Source organism: Gossypium arboreum, chromosome 3, assembly GCF_025698485.1.
Source record: "Gossypium arboreum isolate Shixiya-1 chromosome 3, ASM2569848v2, whole genome shotgun sequence".
Lineage (NCBI taxonomy): Eukaryota > Viridiplantae > Streptophyta > Magnoliopsida > Malvales > Malvaceae > Gossypium > Gossypium arboreum.
Window position 1 is genome coordinate 120,931,611 of NC_069072.1, and position 15,954 is coordinate 120,947,564.

General features: G+C 35.4%; 1 non-coding gene across 1 annotated transcript; it reads right to left on the minus strand.

Annotated features, from left to right (window-relative positions):
* Nucleotides 1-15,555: 15,555 nt before the first annotated feature.
* LOC128290942 (small nucleolar RNA R71) lies at nt 15,556-15,662 on the minus strand. Its single transcript, XR_008280721.1, has one exon. It is a non-coding gene; the product is annotated as a small nucleolar RNA R71 (small nucleolar RNA).
* Nucleotides 15,663-15,954: the final 292 nt, after the last annotated feature.

The window sequence follows — 15,954 nt, forward strand, 5'->3', positions numbered from 1 at the left end:
GTCTTAGCCGGATATATTTTCAATGTTCACTTACACATATATCAATATTCAAGACACGTCCATAGTTCATTTTCGTTACTAAAGCTCTAACACAAAATATTTATCAACCTTTACTATTTCGGCTCAATGGCCACACAAACAAGGAGCATAATTTTGATATAATTCAAGTAGGGTCATCACTCAAGACTTACCTTGGATGTTGTCGAGCGATTTCGACGGCTATTCAACTACTTTTTCCTTCCCTTTATCGGATTTAGCTCCCTTTGCTCTTGAGCTAATTCACACAAATTTAACTTATTAAAATCTCATCATGATAGCTTATGGCGAATATGACAAGGAGTGTAAATGGTCATATGGCCATCCTTTAGCTCAAATACACAATGGTCATGCACATTTTACATCACAACAAGCAATTCAATACATTCAAACATCAACGTGAAGTTCAAAGTACTTGGCCCTTATATACATTAGGCATCAAAGTTGCATATGTACGAAATCATAAATCGAACTCAACACATTAGTTAATATTCCTCTTAGCGAATTTTCTAAGCCAAGAATAGGCATCAATATGCTTGCCTCAAACCGAATGCATGCACACTAATTACCCCTCATGTGGCGAATATACACTTAATACCACACACAAAAAAAACAGCATACATTTTACTACTAACACATTACATATCGTAATTCATTGCACATCTCTTATTTACTTCATAATCAACACATCATCACAAGCAAATATACACTTTGAATTAGTATATATGTCATACCAATCCATCATGTGCAAACATATATTCATGTAGGTGCAAGGGCGAATTCTCAAATGGCTTATATCCAAATATATACACATTTCCAAAGCTTAAATCTTACTTACCATGCAACATGCATGAATTATACTTATGGATATATCATGGCCGAATACCACAACACCACACCATTTCAATTTGGTCATGGTGAAACAAAGAACTTAGTATCTCATTCAAAAAAAAAAAATGCTAAAAGAAAATCTAAGAATCTTCAATCCTCCATCACATGTATCACTTTCAAGCTTGTCATTTAACATGCAATGGCATTAACACCACATTCACTTTGGCCGAATTTCATTCCCATGACATAACAAGGATTTGAACCATGGGCTAACAAGAACATTAAGCTAGCAACTAAAAACATGCATGAACCTCAAACATACCTTAATCTTGATGCAAGTTTAGCCAACCTCTTCTTAATCCTCTTCCAAACCAAGTATGAAGCAAAACTCCTTCCTTAACCTTAGTATTTTCGGCCAACAAGAGAGTGAAAAGAGATGAACAAAATTTTTCTTTCTTCCTTTAGGACATTCGGCCAAGCTATGGAGGAAGATGGACACTTTTTTTTTGTTTCTCATCTACTAACATTAATTGTTTATTCCATACCCCTTATTTTATTCTTTCCATCATAACCCATTTACCAAACATGTTTCATGACATGATTTTTGCCCATAAATCCTTGTCATGGCCGGCCACTAGCTATGGGGGGGGAAATTTGACATGCAAGTCCATTGTTTTGCATGCATCCTTTAATTAGTCATCACACATTTCCCCTCATACTTTCAAAGTTTATTACTAGGTCCTTTCTAGTGAAATTCACATCTATAATTCTAAATCAAAGCATAAAAAATATCACACATGAGTTAACACACATTATAGGCAATAAAATAAATATTAAATTATTTTTATGCCTTGGTTTTGTGGTCCCGAAACCACATTTCGACTAGGGTCGTTTTAAGGCTGTCACACGTTAAGACCGCAGATTGTAAAATTACCTTAATACCCCTATAGGGTAAAATGATTGTTTTGCCCTTGTGGGTAAATGACTGACTTGGGCTATGAATTTGATCGATTTGACAGTGATCGTATGACTGTGTTTTAACTAATTTGACAGTGGTTGTACGACTGATATGCTTTAATATACGTTTAAATTATTGTTACTGAGCATGGCCATTTTATATACACGTGTGATGATTGAGCATGGCATACACGACATATTGCATGGGGTTGGGACATTGATACGGAGGAAGTTCTGATAGGATCGAACGGGTCGCACGAGACAACTGTGGTTCCAGTATTGATTTGTTAAGGTTGCACCGACAGACGGCTTAATGCCGCTCAATCTGTTTATGGCTCTGTGCCAGCCTAAATATAGCTCTGTGCTATCTTGATTATGTCTTTGTGCCAATCATATTTACCTTTGACTATGTGCCTATCAGATTTATTGATGACTCTGTGTCGATCATATTTACCCATGGCTGTGTGCCGGTTATATTACAGTCGCTGATGGTTATGTGCCAACTTATTACAGTTATCGATGGCTTTGTGCCTCAGGGGGAAAACTTAGAGGGGAGATGTTAGAGCTTGGTAACACTTGTTGTATGAGATGCTAAATAGTGAATATTCTCTTTGGGCAAGGCTTCACAGATACATGAAAATCAAACTGTGTAAACACCTCTTATGTTGTTTATTTTTCTATACTTTTCATTACAAGTGCCTGGAGCAATTGGAACAACTCTAAACACTTCTTGATTCTATCTTTAAATATCAATTCAAACTCGACATGTAACACCCCGAATTTGGGCCTAGAAGTATTGGGCCTTGAGTGTGGGTCCGTAAAGAGGTTTTATATAGGTATTTAATTGTGCAATGAAATAACACAATTAAATGTTTGCTATTAGTGGTTAATGGCTTTGAGAAGTGTTGGAGAAATCTTGGGTTCAAACTTGGGCTTTAGTAAAAATTTTGGTATTAAGTGAAAAAAACCTGGATGCTTGGATGAGGGTTTTTAAATTATTGTGTTAAATAAATGACACAAGGAAGCTTGTAGTCTAGTGGTTGTGGCGTCATTAAGGTTGTATGGGAGCCCGGTTCAAGCCTTGGCTCTTGCAATTTATTTTGGGTTTTTAAAAGGAACCGGACTTTGGCCTTTAGACCTTATAATTAATTGGGATAAAATATGACACAAAAAGCCTTGTGGCTTAGTGGCAAGTAGCATGTGGAGCATTTAAGGGAGGCATAGGTTCAATCCCATGGCAAGCAAAGAGCATTTATTTTGCTAACAGGCGGCAAGAGTTGGTGTTGAATTTAAACTCTAATGTTGGAGGATCCCACATCGAAGCTAATATAAGAGTGGTTGTGAAGTCGGCTTTAAATAGAGGAACCATGAAGAGAGTAAATGTACCTTTCTTGGTCGATCCCTTTCATTTGTATGGCGTGCTCGTTTGGGTTGGGCGTCGGCTAAGAGTGCTCGAGCGTGGATTAACTCCAGCCTCCTATCGTGTGTATTTCTCAATACTCTAGTGTAGGATGGCTACTTGGTCGCGATGGTAGAAAGGAGCCATGTGGCCTAACAGCCTCACGCCCAATTGGATAAGTTGTTTGATTGTGTAGTAAATATTGGACTAGGCTAGGTGAATCGCATATCTGTGGCTAGGTTTGGGCTAAAAGGGCCACACGAGCGTGGGCCCATTTGGGCCGAGAATAGGCTTTAGGCCCATTCGTATTGTTATCCATGTTTAGAATACTTTAGTTTACCAATTACTGAAATGCCCTCGACTTGTAAAATTACCAAAGTACTCCCGATTTACAGAATTACCGTTTTACCCTCAGTTTATAGAATTACTGTTTTACCCTCGATTTGTAAAATTACCGTTTTACCCTCGATTTATAGAATTACTGTTTTACCCTCGATTTGTAAAATTACCGTTTTACCCTCGATTTACAGAATTACCGTTTTACCCTCAGTTTACAGAATTATTGTTTTACCCTTGATTTACAGAATTACTGTTTTACCCTCGATTTATAGAATTACCGTTTTACCCTCGATTTGTAAAATTACCGTTTTACCCTCGATTTATAGAATTACCGCTTTTACCCTCGGTTCTGTAATTACTATTTTACCTCGATTTATAGAATTACCGTTTACCCCTAATTTACATAATTACCATTTTACCCTGATTTACATAATTATCGTTTTACCTTGATTTACAAAATTACCGCTTTTACCCTCGATTTACAAGATTTTCCATTTTACCTCGATTTATAGAATTGTTGTTTTACCCTTGATTTACGAAATTCTTGTTTTACCCTCGATTTACAAAATTACTAAAATACCCTTGGTTTGTGAAATTACCGCAATACCTCAATTTGTAAAACTACCAAAATACCTGTATGGTAAAATGACGAATATGCCCTTATGTTCCGTATGACCGATGTGCTTAGGATTTACATATATTGATATTGGATTAGTTAAGTTTGAGTGATGGTGGTGGTTATCGTAGGCGATTGATTTTGGAAATGTTTCAACTTCAACCCATAATGTGTGTACTAACCTTCTAAATAGCTTAGATTAATATTTTACGAAAAGCGAAAGATTCATATTTTAGTGATTCGGGAATTAATATTTAGATCTATTTTCACGCACGTTTAAGTTGGATTCACAATGGATATGGGGTAGGAAGGTACTTGGAACGTTCTTCAATGAGTAGATCTCTTGGTAAGTATTCAACCTTCTTTCCATTTGTATCTTGTGGTTTAAGAAAACCGAAAACCCTCTGTCGACTAAGGCTAAAAGGGTTTTTGGTGTTATTTGGTTTGTTGGTGCTAGTGAGGATTAAAGGTCACGATCGAGGAGTGTGTGAAAAGCTTGGATCATCGGAGTGACTAAATCTAGTCATCAACTTCGCAAAGGTATGAACCCAAGGGCCATTGGGGATGGTGGCGAATGTGTAAGTGATGATAATAGGTAGTTTTCGATTTGGTTTAATATTAACATAGTCTAATCTATAAGTGGTTGATTATAGGAGAAATCGCATAGGAGATCTCGTCAAGGAATATCGCAAATCGGTGTGTAACGAACCCTTTCATAGCTTAAAGCGATAAAATGCGAAAAGTCAAATGCCAAATTCGGCATTTCGAGGACTTGTGAGCAATTAACGCTCACTAGTTAGTTAGAATCGATGAGACGGTGATTGAGAACGATGGAAATGGTAAGAATGTGATTTTGGCGTTCTTGGTAAGTTAGGCCTCGGGGGAAGTGGGGCCCATTGGGCTTTCGGGCCCATTTGGGTAAAATTGGTAGAAAACGAAAATCTATTATATGGCATGATAAGACCGTTAAAACCGTTATGGAATATAGGCTAAATGGGCCTAGATGACGAAATTGGCTAAGTAGGGCCCATTAGGGTTTTAGGCCCAATAACTCGATTTCGCTAAAATGGGCCGAATCACTGTTTGCACCCATGGATTGTTAGTAATCGTTAATGAACATGGAAACCCTAATTTTGGTAAAATTATGAGATTACCCTTATACCATGAAAATGACCGTTTTGCCCCTAGGTAAAAATGACCATTATACCCCTAGGGTTTATGTATGATTTTAATACATAGGATTTTGATAAATATGGTATGTATGATATGCACATGAAATGTATGATATGCACATGATGTAATCATAACTGCATTGGGTTGGGTTTTATATGGATGAAGGAAGTGAAAAAGGGCTTATGCCCTGTTATCAAAAGGGCTTATGCCCCGATTATCAAAAGGGCTTATGCCCCGCTTATAAAAGGGCTTATGCCCCGCTTATTGAAAGGATTTTTCCCGATTATTAAAAGAGGCTAGGCCTCCAGTTATATGATAAAGCACTATCTTGCCGGTGGAGAGTTATGGCGGGGTGGGTCGAGTTAATCCCACATGGTGTGTTGGTTGGTACGGTGGAGAGTAGCGGATGGTGGGTTGAGTAGTCTCCCCAAATGGGTTGCATTCTTTCATTTGACATTACATGTGATATAAAAATGGGCCTATGGGCCATACCGTTTACCAGTAAAGGCTTCGGCCCAGTAATATGAAATTTAAAAAGGCTTCGGCCCAGTGTTATGAAATATGAAATATGAAAAGGGCTATGGCCCAAGACATGTTTGAGATTGGATTTGGGCTTAGACCCAACAGTCATTATTGTTTTGGGCTCGAAAGGGCTTGTTGCATCTTGAGTTTCCAAACTCACCCCTTTCCTTAACCTTGCAGGTGAGCCTTGATGTGGGGACTTGGGCCGAAGGGGATTCAGAGTGGCCACGGTGATTGTCTTTGGACTTTTAAATAAGCGTAGGTTTTCTTTAAATTTCCTTTAAATATTATTTATTTTTGGGTTGTAATAAGGCCATTTTAACTTTCCTTTTATTTCTTTTCGGGATTACTTTAATTTTAATAACTTTAAACCTGGTTGATAATTATTCAAATGGGCTAGACTTAGGACGTGTTTTCAAAATGATACTTGTTTTCAAAATATCTCAACACCACGATTAATCGATTTATCAAATACGTCCACTTAAACAAATTTAAACTCGATATGACAAAGTGTGGCTATGGTTGTGGGCATGTCTAGGATTGGATCCAAGAGCTTGGTACTTAAGCAGCCTTCATGGCTCACCTCCTCTATCTCGGATACCTACCTGGTGCCCAGCTTCCATACACTTTGTTAACTCAACAAAATATATGGTTTTAAAACACTAAAAACAGAACGTGGGTTTTCAACTCCAATGTGGCACGTCATATTCGGCCATAACGTCTGGGCCGGGTTTGGGGTGTTACACGACAACTAGTATTAAAGCCTCCCACTAAGCACATCTAGTGCACTTATTGGTATTGATATTTAGTAGAAATAGAAGGTGTGCCTTTGTCTCGCACCTTATGCTCGATTGTGTTAATTATGCTTACCGGAAGGTCAATATGACTATTTTCTCAAAGAAACTGATAAAAGAACTTGGATATATGTTGTCAATAACTATGAACATCCTTTTATTGATGAATCTTGTCTTAAGATTCTAAAGCCCTAAGCATAACGGACCATAGAAGAAGAAAGGTTAGAAAGTGAAAATTCTGAATCTCTCAATGCAATTTTTTATAGTGTGGATGATAAGAGTTCAAACACATTTCAAAATGCAAGAGTGAGAAAAGGGCCTATGATATTCTTCAAATTCCTCATGAAGGTACAAATACTCTCAAAGTTCTAAACTTCAAATGCTCATTACTAAATTTGAGAATCTGATAATGCATGAGAATGAAACAATTGTAAGTTCTATGCCAAAATTTTTGACTTGTTTAATCAAACGTTCACTCTTAGATATGAATATTCAAACTCAAAGTTAGTTCGAAAGGTTCTTCAATCTTTTCCTGAAAGATTCAACATCAAAGCAGCTGCCATTGAGGAATCCAAGGACATTGATATGTGTATTGTTAAATTTATTGAATCTTTCCAAACCTTTGAGATCAAACTTGATGAAGCTAATAAGAGCATAACAAACATTGCCTTACAAGTGACAGAAAAAATGACCACTAATTAGAGCACTGCCACATAAGCCATGCAAGAACAGATAACCTTATTGACTTAAAACATCAACAAGGCATCAAGTTCAAGTCTAAACGGAGTCAAGGATTTGAAAATATTAAAACTCCTCAGCAAGGGAAATCTAAAGGAGTAGTAATTAATAAGAAAGCTACCAAAGATAAAAAAAAAGGATTCAATGTCATGAATGTCATGGTTATGAGCACATACAAGCAGAATGTGTAAACACCATGAAGAAGAAGAAATCTTTGTGTGTTACTTGGAGTGATGAAAAATCCTAGCAATTCTAAAACTAACAAAGAACACTTGAGTAATTACATGGCATTTACTTCCAAAGTTAATATAGAAGAGATTGAAAGTGATTGTGATAAAGCTACAAAGGAGGTATCAGATGTTGAGTTTTTGAAGAACTATAGGACATTTCTAGACAAATGGTAGATGATCTATGATGTCAAATCTTGGTTGGTTATTGAGAATAGCAAGCTAAATGAGGAAATTAAAAAAGCTAAACAAACAAGTAGATGGAAAAAAGTCACAATTGGTTGTTGAACCTGTCAACCTAGAAAAGATTTGGAAAGAACTTGAAGCTACCAAACAGATGTTTGAAAATTTTAACATAAGCAATGGAAAAATATATGAAATTCTTTCTACTAGAAGGAGTATTGGAAACATAGGATTAGGCTATATAAAGTAGAAAGGTAAAGTTGTTGAAATAAGTTCAACAATATTTGTTAAAGCTACAAATACTTATAATGGTGAATGCTCAACCAAAGCCATTATGACCAATATTGACTTGAAGGTACATGTTAAATGCAAGATTATATGTCATTATAGTGGGGTTTCAGGATGTATCAAATCCATATGTTACAAGATGCTTCTTGACTTGAGATGGAAGCAAATAGTTCATACACCAATACCTACTCGGTTCAACATTGTCCCCAAGAAGAATCAAAATTTTGTGGAGGAAAAATGACCTGAAATGCTATAGTTGATCATATATGGTATTTCAATAATGGATGTTCTTGCAATTTGACTGATAATATTCAATACTTGCCTAATTTTGATGAAAGTAATGATGGATGTGTAACATCTAGATATGGTAAGAAAGGGAGACTTCTTGGCAAAGGAATTTTAGATATGCCTAGTTTACCTAAGTTAAATAATATGTTTCTTATTGATGGTTTAAAGGTTAGTCTTATTAGCATTAGTCATTTATGTGACCAGGGAATGCTAGTAAACTTGTAACAACCTAATTTCGGTGAAATCAGAACAGTGGTTCGGGACTAGAAATCCGAGCCAAAAATAAAATTTATTTTTATTTTATTATATGGTCTATAATATGATATAAATGTCATGTGAAAATTTTGATAAGAAAGTTTTATTGATTATGTGCTTAATTACGAGAAGGACCAAAACCCATAAAATGCAAAAGTTGAATTCTAGTAGCTATAAGGATTAAATAACTATTGAATTCAAAACTTGAGGTCCTTATATGGTAATTAGACCATTAAAGAAAGTATGTAGATATTTTGGTGACTCATCCATGGAAATTTAGAAAAAGGGCAAGGACTAAATTGGAAACTGAAATAATTTAATTAATTAAAAGATGATAAAAAGAAATATCATCTTATTTTATCATCTTCTTCCCCAAAAATACATGGAAACCCTAGGGGAGAGAGAAGAAACTTTCATGGCCAAACTGGGTAAGTTTCCTTGGCTTGTTTTTAGTAATTTTGATATTTTTGAAACCAGGATAGTCTAATCTATCTATTTGTTTGAAAAGTTATCAAGGTATGAAATTTGGATCGGATGAATATGCTGAAAATTAGAAATTTATTGTAGAAAATGAAAAGTTATTAATAGATAAACAACATTTACAAAGTAATTTTTGATGAAAACTTAATTTAGGGACTAAAATGAAAAAGTGGTAAAACCCATAGAAAATTCTAAAATTTGTGAAATGTATGTGCTGCAAATGCAGTAAATAAATTTTAGCTAGGCTTGGAAAGAGGGTTAAATTTCATGAATTTCATTTTCTAAGCTTAAGGACAAAATCAAAATTTTTGAAAAAGATAGGGGCTAAATGGTAATTTTACCTAGGATGTAAATTGAGCCCACATGAATGTGAAATGTGATAAGATGACGTTAACTTTACTTGTATAGATCTAGATAGACCAACCAAATTCGAAGTTAGAACGAGGAAAAGAGGAAATGTCGAATTAGTAGATTTATGTACACGAACATTTGTCGAGGTAAGTTGTGTAAGTAAATTGTATATGTTTTTATGCTTGAATTAAGTGTTGTGTTTTTGAATTGTATAAATGCCATAAATATGTGAAATGATCACATAATCGTTAAAGTCTGATAAATGATAAAAATGTTAATTTTATGCTTGAGTTGAATGCGAACATTTGAATTGCATAAATGCATAAATATATGAGATTGACCACATGCTTGATAATGCTTGAAAATGCTAAATTCCATTTGAGTAAATGGAAAATTTGATGGATATGTGATTTTTGAAAATGAATGAGGTCCTGCATTTGTTGTGGATGGGATTAGGTCGGACGAGCAATCCTATTGATCTCATGATAGAAAGGATTTTGCCCAAATGGGTAATCCTGATATAAGTCCTCTCAAGCATATGTTTTGGATTGGATTTAGCCTGGATGGGTAATCCAAATCAAGCTCCTAAGAGTATATATCATAAAAAGGATTTAGCCTAAACTGGTAACCTTGCTGTATATATGCGTGGCTCAAGAGTATACTCTCTAAAATAGTACCTTATAGGTATCACTAGACATGAATTGACGGATTCTGATTTGTATACCTTGAGTGTACTATTCATGACCTTGATATTTCAAATGATATGAGTAAAGTCCTGACGTGAAATAATCTGAACTCAAGATGAACTATTATGAAATTATACTTGTAATATAAAGAGATGATTTATACGTGTTAAATGAAAACATGTTGTGGAAAGCATATGTGCCTAGAAACTTGATTGTTGTTGAGCCCAAATATGTTTTGATGTTATTATGGATTATATGACTTACAAAGGCAATGAGGATGTGTGTGTGGGCATGAGGTCAAATTGATTGAATATGCCTTATATAGTTACCTCAAAATAGAATGAATGGTAAGTTAAGTACCATGTTATACGAACTTACTAAGCATTTTATGCTTGCTTAGTTTTATTTCCCTGTTTTAGAGTAAATTGGAAGTTCATTGGATTGGACGCTTGGTGGAGATCACTCACACTATCCATCAGCCCATGTCGGTACAATATGGTAAATCAATTATGATTGTAATGGCATGCATAGGATATATTGGCATGTAAATGTAAATGATGTTTGTAATCTAGCCATTGGAATGGTTAGTAATGGTTTGTTTTAATATACTTGTAATGTCAAACTATGGTAGCTAAATATATATATATTAAGTAGTTGATCAAACTATGTCTAACTTGATGACTTAACTAAGGTAAGATTATAGACATCTATGCATGAAGTGGTATGCCATGATGAATGATGGAATTTACTTGATTTGAATGCTTGAAATGGTTGGTATTTGGATGTGTGATTCAAGTGCAGGTCATGGGTGTGATTTTGGGTGAGAAATGAAGCTAGGAATGACTTTATTTTGTCCACACAGGCAGAACACTGGTATGTGTCTAGATCAGGTGTGACACATGGCCTGGTACATGGGCGTGTGGTTAGGCCATGTGTCCCCTGCACCATAATTTTGAGAAAATAGAATGCTCAGAATTGAGCACACGGGCGTACGTATCAGCTGTGTGTGCTACACGGCCTAGAACATGGGTGTGTGTCTTGGCCGTGTGAAACCTACACCTAATTTTGAAATTAATTAATTGACCACACGGCCTAGCACACGGACATGTGGCATGACCGTGTGCACAAGTCAAAGAGTTACACGGGGTCGAACACGGCCTACAGCACGGGCATGTCCTAGAGTCACACGGGCGTGTCCCTTAGACCACATGGGCGTATGATCCCTGCACCTTGGAAAAATTTTGAAATTTTGAAAAAACTTCTTAGACTTTCTGATTAAGTTCCGTCTCAATTCTGATGCTCGTTTTGGGCCTCGAGGGTCCATTTAAGGGGCAATATAAATAATCATTGGTTAATGAATAGCAATTTTACGGGAATTATCTGAAAATGTTCTAAAACTTTTGGTAACGCTTTGTAACCCTATTTCGATGACGGATACGAGTTAGGGGTGTTGTTCACCAAGGATAGATGTTGTGTCACTTTTAGACAGGGTGAGGACATCATAGAAGGAGCCAAAACACTTGATAACTATTATAAACTTATTATTCCATCTCAGTGCAACAAAGCCAGAATAATTGAGGTTGAATTGTGGCATGAAAGACTCCAGCCCATTTATTAGAAAAGGATAAAATGATTGGTGAGATATGAAGCTATGAGAGGGATGCCTAAGTCAAGGGGAGCAGTGCTAAAGATTTGTGGAGACTATCTTAAAGGGAAGGAAGACAGAGAGTCCACAAATAGTTACAACTAGTCCAAAGCATTATACCTTTGTAACAACTCCAAATGGATCTTATTGGCCCAATGTAAACAAAAAGTACAGGTGGAAAGAAATACATTCTTGTGCGTGTTGATGATTATTCTCGATTCACTTGGGTAATACAAAAAGTTGTGCAAAAGGCTAATGAATGAGAAGGAGAGAACCATTGGAACAATTCTATAGGTCAGGAGTGACCATGGAAAGGAATTTGAGAATAATGAATTCTCAAAATTCTAAGACGAAGACATTACACATGAATTCTTAGCTGCAAAAACACCATAGCAAAATGGTATTGTTCAAAGAAAGAACAAGATTATTCAAGAAGGAACAAGACAATTTAAGAAATAGCTCATCTTTTATTAGACAACAAGAATATTCCTCATAAGTTTTGGGTTGAAGCAGTCAACACTATTTTATAAATCATAAATTGATTTCACTTGAGGACAAAGACATATATGACACATTATGAAATGTGGAAAGGGAAAAACCAATTGTACAGTATTTACACATCTTTGGCAATTTATGTTACATCCTCAAAGACATATAATATCAAGGAAAGTTTAATTCTAAAAGTGATGAGGGAATCTTTATAGACTATTTTTAGACTAGCTAAGCATAATGAGCATATATGTGACAATCTGATTTTCAATGGTGTCGAACTAAACAATTTTAGAGCCCCATTCTTGTAAATTGGGTTCTTAACTATCAAATATGAATATTTACGGAGTTGGTATAACAATATATTAATTTTTTTCCATCAATTTTGTCTATTAAATTGTGAATTTAGGTACAGGACTAAATTGTAAAAATTCAATCTCTATAGGTTTTTAATTGGCCAAAGACTTGGGGGCTTATATTACAATTAACCAAAGGTCTAAAATGGTAAATAAACAATCTTAGGTGAGTTATAGTGGACGGTGAGGTTAAGATTCTTTAAGTATGATTAATATTAACTTTATATAATTAATTTATATAATTAATTATTTAAATAAAAACCTTCATTATGGTATATATATATAAAGTTGGTGAAATGAAAGAGAAATACTTCTCTTCTTCTCCAACAAGAACCGTGCACCATAAGTGAAGGAAGAAAGCTCCTGAGGGTTCCAAGCTTTCGACCAACATTAGATAAGCTCAATTAAATCCTTTTTCTTGTAACTTATATGTTTTCGAGGTCCTGGGAGCTTGACTTAACTAGCATATGTTCCAATTTGTAAAACTATTAAAGTTTTTGAAAGTTGTCATTGTTGATTTCTTGGAGAACTTGGTGTTAATTTTATAGATTTTAAGCTTAGACTATGACAAGGACTAGATTGTAAAGTTTAATTGTTAGTTTTGTACATAGAGACTAAAGTAAATAAAATGTAAAATTGTTGTGAAATTTTGATGTAAATAGAAAGAAAAGGGTCCTTAATGAATGTAACAAAAATTGGTTTTTAAGTCGAGACAAAAATTTGAAAGTTACGGCTGTTTCGAATTATTCTAAAATCTAGTTTGCCTTGTCATGATCAGTATTGGATGCGCTCGGTTCTCTGGGGTTTGTCAAAAAATTGGTTACATGATACTTATGTTTGCTGATAAACCATAAATTATACATATTTTTACCCCATGTTTAATGCATTTTATGGATGATTTCTCATTATAATTGGTGAATTTGATGCTTCTAATGCTTTAATTTCATGTTTTATACTTAGGAGAGCATAGGAGAGCGAAAGGAACGAGAAACGGGCCAAAAACGGAGAAAATGGGCCAAAGTACGAAATTAACATGGCCTGGACCTCCTCACACAGGAAGACCACACGGCCGTGTCAATTTGGTAGGCTCGAGCACGGCCTGAAGTAATCGAACACGGGCATGTGCCACAGGTGTGTCCCTGCCGAGCCCAAGTTGAGTCCAATTCTTAAAAGACCAATTTTGAGGGCTTCTAGGCATTCCAAAGCCTATAAATACACCCTAGAGAATGAAGAAAAGGGAGACGGAGAATAGGGAGTAAGGAATTACTCCAAGGAAGCCGATTGATCCATCTTAGAAGCCAGATTCATCATCAATACTGAAGATCTCTCCTCAATTTCCCTTCAGGAGTTTTGGGTTTTCTTTATATTTTGTATTCTTTATTCTTCTGAGATGTTTTCTTATTTAGTTATGAACTAAAACCCCTAAATACCTAAGGGGAATGAAACCTAAGACGAATCTTGTTATTATTTTCCGAATCGTATGATAAATATTTAACTTGTTATTAATTATGTGTTCTTAATTCTTGTTTTGATATCCCAAGATACTGATTCAAGACATGCTTTTATTCAGAGGAGGAATAGACCCTGTCTAAGAGTACATTTGTCATAATTAAGCGGAGTTGATTTCGCGCCTAGACATAGGGTGACAGGATTTTCCGAATTAGGGTGAAACCTAATAAGAGGATCCATAGATCGAGTTAATGCAACCCTAGAGTGTTAATTAGAGAAAAGTCTCGGTTATTCAATCTAAGGATTAGACGTTATTAGTCTTGAATAGGGATAATAACATAACTTAGGGATCTCTACGGAATAAGTTGAATGAATAAATCGTCCGATTCGGAGCCAGAATAACAAGTAAAGTCTGAGTGGATTTTTCCTTAGGTATTGTCTTAAGTCAATCGATTTTTCCCAAAAGAAATTCCCCAATTCTTTTCTATGTGCGCTCTTAGCTTAGATAATTAGTTAGTTAAAACAAAAACCTCTTTATTCTTAGGCTAGATAATAAAAAGACAGTCATTACTAGTACTTTTAATTCCTTTGGGTTCGATAATCCAATCTTGCTAAAATTATACTACTGTTCGATAGGTACACTTGCCTACATCGCGATAATATTTAGTTAAAGAACAAGTAATTATAAATATTTAAAACCTATCACGAAATCACATGATCAAGTTTTTGGCGCCGTTGCCGGGGAACTAAGATATTAGGAACGCCCAATTTTTATTACTTTAGCCATTTATTTTTCTTGCAATTTAATTTAATTTAATTATTATTATTATTATTATTTATTAACCTACTCTTTCTTTCTCTTGGCAGGTTTTTATAGTTTATGACTAGAAGAAACCAGTCGGGACCATTACCTTTTGACGAAGAAATCGATCATACAGTTCGTAGAAACCAAAGAGAAATAAGGCGCAGCTTAAGATACATGGAGAACGAACAAAAAGATGATACTCAACCCCCAACCGAAGAGATGGCTGAAAACCAAGGCAATCAGCTACCTCCTGCAATTGCGGTTAATCAAAATCCTACTCCAGGCACTATGTATGATTATGTTAAACCTTCTTTAACAGGAACTGAATCAAGCATAGTTAGACTTGTTGTAGCTGCAAATACTTTTGAATTAAAACCTAACGCTATTCAAATGATACAACAATTTGTTCAGTTTGATGGTTTGCAGGATGAGGATCCCAACGCTCATTTAGCCAACTTCTTAGAACTATGCGATACATTTAAAATTAATGGTGTTTTTGATGATGCCATACGTCTTCGGTTGTTTCCCTTTTCATTGAAGAACAAAGCTAAATAGTGGTTGAACTCGTTACCACGAGGGTCAATTACTACTTGGGAACAAATGACCAAAAAATTCTTACTAAAATATTTTCCGGCGGCTAAAACAGCTAAATTACGTAATGATATCTCTTCTTTTGTGCAGATGGATTTAGAAACCCTCTGCGATGCATGGGAGAGATACAAGGACTTACTGAGAATGTGCCCTCACCATGGGTTACCACTTTGGCTCCAAGTACAAACATTTCACAATGGTTTGAATCCTTCGACTCGATAAATGGTTGACGTAGCGGCGGGTGGAACCATCAACAATAAAACACTGAAAGATGCGTATGAGTTTATAGAGGAGATGTCATTAAATAACTATCAATGGCAAGTCATGAGGATAAAGCCAACGAAAATAGCCGGTGTTTATAATATCGATTCAATCACCATGCTCTCTAATCAGGTAGAAATCTTAAATAAAAAGATTGATGGCTTTCTTAGTTCTTCACAGGTTCACCTAGTAATG